The 14,017-nt window shown below is 37.0% G+C and overlaps 1 pseudogene; it reads left to right on the top strand.

Moving 5' to 3' along the window:
* Positions 1–14,017, top strand: part of LOC149252971 (UV-B-induced protein At3g17800, chloroplastic pseudogene) — a 57,023-nt pseudogene that overhangs the window by 16,311 nt on the left and 26,695 nt on the right.

Below are 14,017 nucleotides of genomic sequence, written 5' to 3'. Positions count from 1 at the left end.
TTCAGAGGTATCATCACATTGGACCCGAGTTCATAATGTGGTGGCAATGACACCTGTAATATTTGCACTGCAAGGGGGGTCCAGGGGGGGCAGCAATCTTTAGGAGCCCCCCCCAGTGGGGGATCGGGGGAAGCACCATCAAAGCTAAAAGTAGATGTAAAATTGCCTTGTCAAATGTTGTAATTTTATAGTCAATCTGATCTATTCATTAGGCAGAGATCTTACAGTAGAAGTTATGTTAAATTTAGGGTTTTTTGACCTAGAAGGAAACCCCTCGCTATATATGAGAGAATTGTATTGCGTCTATGTAGATCTATATTCTGAGTGAGATAGAGAGAGGAGATTGTGTGAGAGCGAAGAGAGAATTACAGTGGATCTACTGTAGGTTGTGTCTTTTCAATTTGTTGGATAATATAAAAGGAAGGACTGGCTGTTTCTCGATGGATGTAGCCCAAATTGGGTGAACCACATATATCTGTGTTTCTCTTTTTTTATGTGTTTTCTATCTTTATATTTATGCAATATATTTTCTGTGTTCCATTGCTTTGTAATATATAATTTTCTAACAACTGGTATCAGAGCTGAAGGTCTATTTTCTTGATAAACGCGGAGTAGAGAAGGGTTCCTAGTTTGAGTGGGAGAAATGATGCAATATGGTAGGTTTAGAGTCGAAAAATTTAACGGCCAAGACTACCAGATATGGAAGATGCAGATGGAAGATTATTTGTACCAGAGAGATTTGTACCAACCATTGAGCAGAAAGGCAAAGAAGCTGATGAGTATGATAGACATAGAATGGGATATTCTCGACAGAAAGGCACTTGGAACAATATGGTTGTGCCTAGCAGTTTCGGTAGCCTTTAATATTTTAAAGGAAACGACAACAGAGGGTTTAATGTTGGCATTGGCCAAACTATATGAAAAACCCTCGGCCTCAAATAAGGTATTTCTTATGAAGCATTTATTTAATATGAAGATGTCAGAGGTGGATCTATTGATGATCATTTAAATGAATTTAATGTGGTTACCAGTCAGTTATGTTTTGTAGGGGTAACTTTTGATGATGAAGTTAGGGCTCTGTTATTTCTATGCTCATTGCCAGAAAGTTGGAATGGTTTAGTTATGTCCATTAGTAACTCTGTCTCTGGATCTAGTACTTTAAAATTTGATGATGTTGTCGGTGCAATCCTTAGTGAAGAAATGCGATGGAACATCTCCGGTGAGACATCAGATAATTATTTGATTGCAGAGACTAGGGGAAGAAAAATTGAAAGAGGAAAGAGCCTACAATATCACAGTAAGTCAAGGAAAGTTAGATCCAAGTCCAGATTGGGGATAGTGTTCTAGAAATGTGGAAAGAAAGGACAACTGAAGAAATATGGCAAGTCTTGGAAGGGAAAAGGAGACGCGCAACAAGAAAACAATCATGAAGCGAATGTGACATGTGATGTGTTACAAGATGATTTCATTCTTTCATTAGAAAATATTATTGATGCCTAGGTGGTAGATTTAGGTGCCTCATTCCATGCCACACCTAATAGGAAATGCTTTCATGATTATGTTGAAGGTGATTTTGGATAGGTTCGATTGGGTGATGATAAACCCTGTAAAGTCATTGGAATGGGTACAATTTTCATAAAATAGCAGAATAAAAATCAATGGCTATTGCAGGACATAAGATATGTTATAGATCTGAAGAAAAACCTTATTTCAATAGGGTAGTAGGGAGGTGAAGGCTGTGTAACTACTTTTATAGACAAAACCTGGAAGGTCACTAAAGGAGCCCTGGTAATAGCAAAAGGGGAAAAGGTTGCTACATTATTTTTATGCAATGGTATTTCAAATTCTATTAATGCTTTAACCTCTATAGGAGAAGATACAACATTGTGGCATCATAGGCTTGGGCACTGAGTGAGAAGGGGATGCAAATTCTTCACTTAAGAAATTTGTTGCCAGGTTTGAAGCATGTTGATTTAAAATTCCGTGAGATGGAAAACAGAAGAGAGTGAGATTCCTCAGAGTTGGGAAAGAAAAGAAGAGAAAAAAATTAAAATTCGTGCATACATATGAATGGGGACCTACTTAGCTATCATCTCTTGGTGGCTCTTGCTATTATGTTACTTTTATTGATGATGCAACCAGAAAAGCTTGGATTTATTGTATTCAAAATAAATCTAATGTATTTGATACTTTCAAGAAATGGAAAGCTTTGGTTGAAAATGAGACAAGAAAAATGTTTAAGCCTCTCAGATCAGATAATGGAGGTGAATATTGCAGCAAAGAGTTTGATAGGTACTATTCAGAGAATGGAATTCGCAGAGAGAAGACAGTTCCAGGAACATCACAAGAAAATGGTGTGTCAGAAAGGATGAACATGACAATCATGGAGCGTGCAAACTGCATGAGATTGCATGCAAGATTTCCTTTACAATTTTGGGCAGATGTTGTAGATACTATTGTTTATCTAATAAATAAAGGGTCTTCAAGTTCCTTGGATCACGGTATTCCATAGGAGGCATGGACATGTAAAAAGGTAAACTACTCATTTTTAAAGACTTTTGGTTGTGAAGCCTTTGTCCACATTAATAAAGAAAATAGAACAATGCTTGAGGAAAAATCAAATAAGTACCTTTATTGGATATGGTGTTAACGATTTTAGTAATCTCTTTTATGAATATTAAAAACACAAAATCATTAGGATCAGAGATGTCATATTCAATGAAAAGGTTTTGCATAAGGATCAGATGTAGGAAAAAGAGAACAAAGAATACATAGTGCTTGATGAGATCACAAAACAAGTGAAGGTGCCTGAAAATCATAATGATCAATAGCCGGAACAACAACAACAACCACAACAACAAAAAGCACCTCAAACACCTGAAAGTGGTGTTAGAACATCTACTAGTATAAGTAGACACCCTGAACGATACTCTCCTTCTTTATATTATGTATTCTTGACTAATTTTGGTGAACTGGAATATGATGAAGAAGAAGTGTAGGTAGAAACCAGGAAGAAGTGGGAGCAAGCCATGAAAGAAAATATGGACTCCTTAGCACATAACCAGAGTTGGGACTTAGTCGGGTTTCCTGCAACTAAAACGTCATTGTAGAATAAATGGGTTTGCATGTTGAAGGAAGAATATGGAGGTAGGAAAAGGTATAAAGCTAAACTTGTGGTGAAGGGGTTTGCACAGAAAAAGGGTATAGAATTTGATGAGATATTTTCTCCTTTTGTTAAAACGACTTCAATAAGAACTATTTTAAGTCTAGTAGCAGCTGAATATTTTCATCTTGAGCAGTTAGATGTAAAGACAAGCTTTCTCCATGGGGATTTGGAGGAAGAGATATATATACAGTAGCCACAAGGAAATGAGGTAAAAGGGAAGGAAAAACCAGTGTGCAGGTTGAAGAAGAGCTTGTATGGCTTAAAACGGCTCCAATGCAGTGGTATCTAAAATTTAACAGGTTTATGTCTGAACAAGGTTATACTAGATGCCACTCTAATCATTGTGTTTATCTCAAAAGGCAAAATGATGACAACTATATTATATTGTTATTGTATGTAGATGACATGCTTGTTGTAGGTTCTAGCATGTAGGAAATAAATGTGCTCAAAAGAAAATTGGCGAACTCATTTGCAATGAAGAATTTGGGTGCTGCAAAACAAATCCTTGGTATGAGAATCACTAGAGACAGGAATAATCGAAAATTAACATTGTCTCAGAGTGAGTACATAGAAAAGGTGTTGAAAAGATTTAATATGCAAAATGCAAAACCAATTAGTATACCTTTGGCTAGCCATTTCAAACTAAGTAATGAGGTGTGTCCCGAGACTTAGGAATAAATGGCTTATATGTCTAAAGTTCCATATGCATCAGCAATTGGAAACTTAATGTATGAAATGGTCTGCACAAGGCCTAATATTACACATGGAGTGGGAATTGTAAGAAGGTACATGAACAATCCATGAAAAGAACATTGGATGGCAGTGAAGTGGATTCTCAGGTATTTGAGAGGTACCACAAATCAAGAATTATTCTTTGGTGGTTCAAACATTGCTCTACAGGGATATGTTGATGCAGATATGGTGGATGATAGAGATAACTGGGGGAGCACAACAGGGTATGTGTTTATTGTAGGTGAAACAACTGTTAGTTGGGATTCAAAACTACAAAGTGTTGTTGCACTCTCAACAACGGAAGTAGAGTATGTTTCTGCTACAGAGGCTAGTAAAGAAATTATTTGGTTACAAAGGTTTCTGGATGAATTGGGTAAGAAGCAGGAGTTTGGCAAGTTATACAGTGACAACCATAATGTCATACATCTTTCAAAGAACTTTGTATTTAATTCCAAGACTAAACATATACAACTCAAGTACCATTTCATATGGTCAGTGTTGGAAGATGGAAAGATGAAGCTGGAAAAGATACACACTAGCCAGAATCCTCTAGATATGTTAACAAAAGTTGTAACCAAGGATAAACTAAGATTATGCTCAGTTTCAATTTGTCTTCAAGTATGATGAAGAAAATGAGAAATAACCAGGTCCAAAGTGGAGTCATTGTCCAACAAATGAAGCAACGGTGGAGTTGCTATAATTAGTCTCCAAGTGGGAGATTGTTGGGTGTGGAGCCTGATTATCTTCTTTATTCAGAGGTATCACTACATTGGACCCCAGTTCATAATGTGGTGGAAATACCGCCCATAATATTTACACTGCAAGGGGGGTCCTGGGGGGGTGGAAACAATCTTTCGAAGCCCCCCCTTGGCAGGGGATTGCGAGCAGTGCCCTCGAAGCTAAAAACAGATATAAAATTGCGTTGTAAAATGTTGTAATTTCATAGTCAATCTGAGTCGTTCATTAGGCGAAGATCTGACGATAGACATTATTTTTAATTTAGAGTTTTTTTCCTTAGAAGGCAACCCCTCATTATATATGAGGGAATTGTATTGCATCTATGTAGATCTATATTCTGAGAGAGGAAGAGGGAAGAGATTGTGTGAGAGTGAAGAGGGAATTACATCGGATTTGTTGTAGGTTGTATCTCTTCAGTTTGTTGGATAATACAAAAGGAAGGACTGGAATTTCTCCATGGAAGTAGCCCAAATTGTGTGAACCACATATATTTGTGTCTCTCTTATTTTATGTGTTGTCTATGTTTATATTTCTGCAATATATTTTATGTGTACCATTGCTTTGTAATATATAATTTTCTAACAATAGGAATGATATACTTCATTTTTCTTTGTTGCAGCCATGACATTCTGATCAACAGGTAGGTGAAAAATTTGTAAAATATAACCTTCGTTTTTTCTTATAACTGAGTGATTTCTGACTCCATTTCGCAAGCTTAAATCTATCCTTTAAATGCAATTATTTGTGGATGTACCAGATGTTAAAGGAAATACAAATTTTGATAATCAATGGTAGAAATAAAAAGCTTGAACAATAACTTTACACAAAAAGTCATTTCAATAACCCACCCCCTCCATAAATGCATTTTTACATATTATGTTTCATGTTTTCCTTGTTAGATGTTCATTTGAAAATATTATTGCAAACTCATCTTTGATGGTATGGATTTATATTGTAGTTAAAAGTAAATGTATGGGTGTTAATTGTAATGAAATCTTCTTCCAAATGAAATATAATGCAATGAATCCCATTTTTTAATCCTCATATAAATATTGATACATGTTTGGTTGGAGGTACAAACATTCATTTGTTACATCTGCCAATATTCAGTTATGCTCATGACTCTTCGATCTTATGTCTACCTAGATACTTGTATTTTTGAATTTTTTTCTTCGAACCTGCTTCATTAACAATATGCTCCATATTTTCCCCTCAATACCAAGCCCGATGGATACATGTGCCAAAATAGTATGCAACATTTGTTAGAGAAAATATAAATGTGAATGTGTAGATTCTAGTGCCTCCCTCTTATTTTTAAGTTTCCTTCAGCAAACATAAGCATGAGGGACTACATTTGTGTAGACAAAGGGCACCCAATTTTCTTTCAATGTGAACCATTTGGTAGTCAATGGGTTCAACTCTTACTGGCTAATGACTATGGCAATGGATCCAACACATAGAAACAAGGTTACTTCTATTTTTCAACAAGTTGCAACTCACGAGCTAAATGTCTCCAGGACTTTTGCCTTCCATGATGGACAATGCCAAGCCTTTTCAAACTTCTTCTAGTGTATATAATGAAAAGGTCTTTCAAGTCTATGCCTTCAAGCCATTAATGCATTTCTTTTCTTCCCCTTCTTTTTTTTCCTTTAGGTATCAAAACTAATCAATGAGAAAATTCCAATGCCACCCTAAAAATTATTTCATAGATTCTTGCCCACAAGAAAGTACAAACATAGCAATCAAGTAATAGTCTATAGCCCTTCATTTTAATAAGATTTATACTAAATAAGGTGTTAAATTTTTGAAAACTTTGTTTCTAAACATTCTCCTACACCATATCCTTCTTATAATTATAGTAAAACTATTATAGTATTATCCTCCTTTACAGTATATTACCATTTTTTGATCGAAACTTTTTCTCATCCACTTTTAGTAGGTCATGGAATAGAGGTTTTAATCTTCTCTCATGATTTTATTTGGATGTAAGTAGGCTAATTGATGTAGTAATATAAGTATATTGTGCCAAAAAAAAGCTTGAATTTGATGAGATTCAAGGATTCAACTAAAGTTGAAAGTCAGTTGAAATTGGTTATTTTCCTAATGTACTCAAGCCCCTCTAAAGCAAGGTATTTGTGGGGACATGGAACCTTGGAGGTAAAGCGCCCCATAATGGCCTAAATATGGATGAATGGTTCCATATATAAGATCCAACAAACATCTACATTTTGGTGTATTAACAAACTCCCCTCAATACATCAAAACCATCAAGATGAACAAAACCTTGAAAATGTTTTATACATGTGAATTTTGTGTTACTATGAATATGAGTATATCAATTAAAACTCTGAATCCAATTGCTTTTATGTATAAGAGGATATCAACAATTGCTTCCAATAATAGGAGAACAAACAATCCATAAACTATTCAAATAGGAAGAATTGGTGTACCAACAAAGGGACCCCATGAAGATTGAAGGGTGAAGTCTCCCTCATTCTGAAGAGGGGCAGGATGAAGAAGTGCACCTTATAATCGGTAAAACAATGTAGTTTAAAATAATCTTCATTTTGGGAAATTTTGTAAAACATGTTTTACTTGTAGAACAACGTGGAACGACTATGTGTAGTTAGTTGGAATTTTTTTATTGTACTCTCATAATCATGTTTAGTTTTGGTAAGTACTCAAGGGAATATATATGTAAATAGATGTCTCTTTTAGTAATAAGCACCTTTTTTTGAATGAATATATATTTTGCCTTGGTTTTAAAGAAAAGATGGTGACATGTCAAGTTACCCAACGGGGTTCACTTGCCTAGAAACATGAATAAGTGGTTGGAGGAAAGTACAAATGTTGGTTTAATTTTGACAAAAGTGTACCCCTTGTAGCAACAACATTTATGAGAAAAAGTGCTTATGTTCAATGGTTTTCCCCTTAACTCTCTATGCATTGACTTCCACATTCTAAGAACAATGCCTTACAGAAGTAAAACATATCGATGAAGTAGTTAGTTGGTTAGATATTTCCAAGAATGCTTTTCCCATTATGATGATCTAGTACCTGAAATTAAACTACTTACAATAGCAGGTTTTAATAACAATACAAAAACTCAAATATTAACAGGTCGTTTGACTTGGAAAATAAAAAATATGTATCTTCTACTCTAGGTAGTCACATGTATGATGTGCAAGTTAACCATTGTTGTAAATTGTCTGATTGAATTATTCATAATACATATTATTCACAATATGGAATTGTTCTTCAATGGCATCTCATTTAATACGAGGATACTTTATGTTTTTTTCTCTTGATTACAACATCTGAGGATATAAGCCTCAGTCAATGGATTCATCTATTACATCACAATGACAAAAACTAATATGAATAATACAAGTCATTTCATAGCTTTTCCACGTCATCTTGTAAATCCATCCACACAACTCTATATAGGTCATTTTCTTCAAGGTACTCTCATGTGTAGTGAGTCCTTGATAGTGGATAAAGGCGATGACAAAGCTTAGCCCACATTTCTTGCATAAGTTGTTCACCAGTAGTCATAGGCCTAAATTTCATTCTTGTTGGTCTTGTCCAAGGACATCAATTAGAGAATGGCGCTAGTATGTCCATCACTACTTCATTTATGTAGTCATAAAAAAGCTTATGTTTTGACTTGCTTCTATATGCCTTCATTCCACTAGATACCCCTACATTAGTGAATGTATTGTCACTATAGTTTGTTTTAGATTGCAAGGCCGCCTTGTACATGTCTTCTAATTTCTCAAACAAATAAGGATATAAAGGATAGCTTGGCGAATTCCATATTGCGAAAAATATGTTACAATCCCCTATAAATCAAGAAGAAGCAAGTACACTACTCATATATACTACATCAACTTGATGCTCTAAACAAAGATACCATCTATCTAACTCTTATCCAAGCCTTAGATGCATCTCTACCCTCATGTCGAAGATAAGAAATGGTTGTTTGTAGAATCAAAAATACATTTTTTTTCAAATTAACAATCTTATTCTTTGTGCATTTTTTTGGGAAATGTTACACAAAATATTGTCACCATGACTATTTGCAGTCAGTATGGGTCTATCATCATTCATATTGTCCTCCTAAGCAAGTCTCAAACCTCATCTCTTCATGCCAAGCTTTGAAAATGAGAGAAAGACCTTAAAAATCAATAAAGCTCTGGTTCCGCACTTTCTCTCACTGTTGCCTACGGTCCCATACCCCTTGTTCATGTTACCTGCGGACCTGCCCACTCAGTCTCTAAAGGAGTGGGTGCGGACCCCTGTGAAAGTCAAAAAGGCGCAAGTTTATTCTTAAAAACTCACTTTGGGTCAATTCTATATGATTCTAGAAGGAATTTGACGTGGATGGTTCGCTCCTAGGTGGTTCATGCATCCCAAAAGTGAAGGAGCTAATCCCTTGATGAGAGGAGCTTATCCCTTTGAAGGAGGGCTTTATCCCTTTGAAGGAGGACCTAGTAACTTCCCTCCATTGCACTATAAATTAAGGCATTGGGCTGGTTGCTAGGGAGGTTAGAAGCTGAACATTTTTTAGGGTAAATGTTGTTGGAATTAAGACTTCCTAGTTAAGCTTGAGAGGAGAGATCACATACCTTTTGGCTTCATTGGGAAGAGAGTGAAACTTGTCAAAGTAGAGGAGACTTCTTGATGGACCTTGGGAGGAGCTTGTACAACATCAAGGCACAGGTTGTAAAGTTCTTCTTTGATTTAAATTAATACAATCAGATTCATTTTTCTCAACAAATTGTCTTATGTGATTTGTTTCATGAATTCCTTGATCATCATGATAAGTATGCTTTATTATATTGGCTTTTCAGGTGCTATTTAATTTGTGTGCTTGTTTGTGTTTGCAGATTCTCTACAAGGTAGCTCATTTGGATCAACGGAGCGAGGCTTCCACAAACTTGCATTGGACCCAAGGTAGGCCTAAAACACTTGTTTGCCTTTATTCATAAACTGCATATTTAGAGAAAGGTAGAAGTTGATTGGTTTCTTTGTCACTAGATATCATTAGATGCTAGGGAGGTTAGTCTTGTCCGCAAGAACGACTCATCCAGTTGACAAAATGGCGACTCCACTGGGGACTTGATTTTTGATTTTCTTTTACTTTGACTTGAGAAACTGTGTTTTTATTTCTGTTTTTGGCTTGTTGTGTGTGGAATTGGGTAAGTTTAGTAGATCTTGAATTATTTTTTGTTTTTCATACTTTTGGGAGAGGACCGCACCCTCTGCTTGTAACACAGTGCGGACCTATCTGCACTTTTTCTTTACACACAGAGTGGTACCGCACCTCTATGGACTGCGGGCCTGCGGACCTTGTCAAAATTTTGAAAAACTTAAGATTTTCTCTTTCAGTCAGCTTAGGATTGGTTTAGATGTTTTTTGCCTCTACCCAAACCTGCATGTGACTTTTCGGGAACTTTTCTTAGGTTAATTCCATTGGCATTAGGGTTTTAGGTGAAATTCCTAGAAGTTTTGGCTGTTGGGCTTGGTTTTCATTTTGGCCTTGTAGTAGCTCAGAGCTTAGAAGCCTTAGAAGCCTCAGATCACCTTGGTTTTTACTGGCCTTCTTATGAGTCTGACCATTCGCAAAATCTACCTTTTTTGACGAATCCATCTTGTGTTTCTTTTTGCGAAACTTCAAAAAGACTTGTGTTAAAAGTTTTGGATTTTTTTTTTTATAAAAGAAAACAAAAAATTGGTTGTTTTCTGACTGATTTGTGATTCTGGACAAATTAGTTCTTAGTTTGCTTATAGCTAAGTAAAACATCCTTGAAAAAAAATCTTGTAAGCTTTTACTTCAAATAGTTTTTAGAATTTATAGATCTCAAGATTAGATTTTTCCATAGTTTTGAGTGTTTTATAAAAATAAAAAATCTCTTTTGAAAAAGTTTGTTTTTGTAGTATTTGAGTATTTGAAAGAAAAGGGAAATTTTCATGAGCATAACTAGTTGTCTCGTTTTTGAGTGTATTGGAAAAGACAAAAATCTCTTCTTTTGATTTGTTTGCTAAGGAAAAGATTTGTTTTTACAAGCATTTGCATTCTCAACTCTTTCCTAGCTAGAAATTCATTGAAGGGAAAAGATTGCTTATCATCTTAAGTGCATTTTTTTAGTGATTTGGAGTCGACTCTTCATACCATAAGTTTCATCTCCGCACCTTTTGACTTAAGGAAGAACCAATAAAAATAACGCTTAAAGTAAAATCTATCTAGTAATATTTTTATTTCTAGGGCTCTATATCACCAACATAGCTTAGGCTAGTATCTTGGAGTAGGGAGTAATTAACTCTCCAAGATAGTAAAACAAACAAGTAGTTGTATCTTGCGGTAGGAGATAAAATCCAATTGTTACATCCATGCTCTGGGAAAGCTCCTCTTAAAGGAGAAGCATGAGATCATATATGAACCAGTGTGGGAATCAATCCTTCCTCATTGGGAACGATAGAAGATATTCACGTATTAAAAACGGTAAACCTCGGATTAACCATTGTCGAGGAGCCTAGGGTCACTTGTTGGTAAACCTTGGATTATGTCAAGGAGCCTTCAAGGGGATTGAGCTTGTTACTCTGCCCTTGCGTGCGTATCGGATAGTAGACTATTCCCCCAGGTATATTCGTTTCTGTTGGTAACCATAGAAACCATATTCTATAGGATTCTTTCCTAAGGTGACGGTGGAGGGAAGATCCCACTGTACCTGGAGGAAACGCCGGCTAGACTCACTTGGATCTTTGGGGGGTTCTCTTCACTTGAGACGGTTTAATGGAGAAACTTGTGCCAGTCTATTCATTAAGCAGGTTGCCGGGGTAACTGTTCCAACCGCCATTTCTGTATTGAACTCTGCGACGTTGGATTTCATCACCAACTAGTGTTTTCAGTACGGAAAGTTATTGTTTGTGTGTGGTTTGATATCCTAGATTCTTTAGGCATGTGATTCAAAATTGTTTGGTTCTTTAGAGGCTTTAGGTGGTTTTCATTGAGATTTTTCTTTGTTTGCGTGTGAAGTAGTTAAAATATTTAATCATGGCTGAATTACCGAGGAAGTCCCGTAGACTTCGGGGCCAACCTCTTGAGTTTTCACCAAGCTAGCCTGAAGGGCTACGAGCCCTTGTAACTCCTAGATACAATAGAGTTGGGTCACCTGATGAAGGAGAGTCTTCTTTGGTCGTACATCCTAATTATCAAGCTCTAGTAGCAGATTATAATCCACAATCTGTTTCTGTTTCCGAAGTTACTGGTAGTTTTTCATCTACTAGTGATTTAGGTGAGGAACCTGAAATATCTGAACTTGAAACTGAATTTGCTGCTACGCCAACATCAGGATTTGCCTCTCCAACTTCTAGTGGTCCTGGTTCACCCAGGGTAGAAAGAATAATTACCCAAAATCTTCCTTCTGGACTTATAGCTATTGAAGAACTTGCTACTCTAGAAGAAGAAGGTATCCCTATCCCTGAAAATCAATCAGTTATAGAACTTATGGAGCATGAATCAATCTTTTACAGTCCACCTAGGAGCAACGCTTGGTATCTTTCATTGACCAATTTTTTGGAAAACCCGGGACTAAGTTTTTCACCACCTCGCATTCCTTTTCACCCAACACCTAGGGGTTATTATCCTCCGTTAAATATGTCAAGACAGTCGTCCATGTTTTCTCAATCTCCAGAAACATTTTTATACGGTGTTCCTTCTGTTCCCTCTAGGTATCAGTCACTTACTGGTACTTTTTCGGGAGCATCTCCTGAACCTATTGAAGAAGGGTTATTAACTGGAAATAATGGAACTAAGCCGTTGAGTGTAGAAGATATTCTTATGATGTCAGGTACTATTACTAATCCTCAACCTCAAGGTTGCCAGTTACCGCCTGGGGGGCAGCCTCAAAGTCCTCAATTATCGCCTGGGGGGAACCTCAAGCTACCCAATTTCCGCTTGGGGGGCAACCTCAAGGACAATACATACCTACGGGACAGTACGTTCCTCAAGGTCAACCCCAGACTCAGTATGTACATCAAGGTCAACCCCAGTATAAATATGTACCTCAAGGTCAACCCCAGTATCAGTACGTGCCTCAAAGCTATCAACCTCAAGGTCAGTACCCAACCCAAGGTTTCCAAACACCTTCCGGTCAATCATTTGTCCAAGGAGCTGGAAATGTACCTTTGAATTATCAAGCCTACCCTCAACCCGGTTATGGTCCTCAATATTCTCAACCTATTATGGGTCCGTACCCCGGAATGAATTTAGTGTGGGATCCATCTCAATCTCAACAGATCTTGCAATCAAATGTACAGTTATAATCTCAAACTGGACAACCCTTGGTTTCTGGTTCACCCCAGCAACCTGTCCAGTCTACTAGTCAAACTTCTGCACCTTCTGTAGTTTCTCAGTCTGGGCCTAGTACGCCTTGTACTCCACCTCAAACGACTGCTGCAACTGCTGCAACATCTGTTCAATCTACCCCACCTACTTCTGGAGTATCGACAGCTTTGGTTTCTACTGTTCCTGTATCAACTCCTCAGACATCTTTACCTCAGTCTGGATCCACAATTCAGACTTCGGTTAAAATGCCTGTAGGACAACCTGGTCCAAGTACAGTTGTCACAAGTCAACCTCAATTTACTTATCAACCGTACCAGGGACAGTACCAATTCGGTCCTGCTGTGCAGTAGCCAGTCTATCAGTATCAACTGTACCTTGGATATATGTATCAGAAATCTCAAAAACCCCAGTACGGTCCGGTTAATCTTGGTTTTCCGGGAGGATATAATATCCGAAATGCAATTCCAATTCCTAGTTATCCTGGATATCCTCCTCCTGGGGCTAGTCTCATGACCCAGGGTTTCGGGGACCCTAATTGTCAGTTACCGTTTATTGCAACTTTGGACTTGCCTGACTTGTCGTGCCTTATGAATGATCCAATTAACTATCTTCTGTTTTGGCGCCAATGCTGAATAAGTTGCCTAGTGATATTCCTAAGTTTGAAGGAAAATCAGGAGAAGACCTGTCGAACCATGTGATGACTTATCACCTCTGGTGTGCGTGTATTTCCATTTCAGATTATTCAATTCGTTTAAGGCTTTTCCAACGCACTCTAATTGGTCTTGCGACCAAGTGGTACATTGAGTTACCGCGGGCCACTTTTTATAACTTTAGTCAGTTAGCTACTTCGTTTTTAACTCATTTTCAGTTGCCAGTCAGATATGACAATGGCACGGAATTATTAACTTCATTAAAGTAGTCAACATCCACTTACATTTCAGATCATATTCATGAATGGAGACGTCAACGGCGTTTAGTGAAAGTTTTTATTCCGGATCAGATCTTAGCTGAATGGTTTGTAAAATCTTTAT

Source organism: Pinus tabuliformis, chromosome 7 (assembly GCF_031772625.1).
Source record: "Pinus tabuliformis cultivar Carrire ecotype Pingquan chromosome 7, CPIR1, whole genome shotgun sequence".
Lineage (NCBI taxonomy): Eukaryota > Viridiplantae > Streptophyta > Pinopsida > Pinales > Pinaceae > Pinus > Pinus tabuliformis.
Note: the sequence above shows the minus strand (reverse complement) of the source record. Positions and strands in the feature narration are given on the sequence as shown.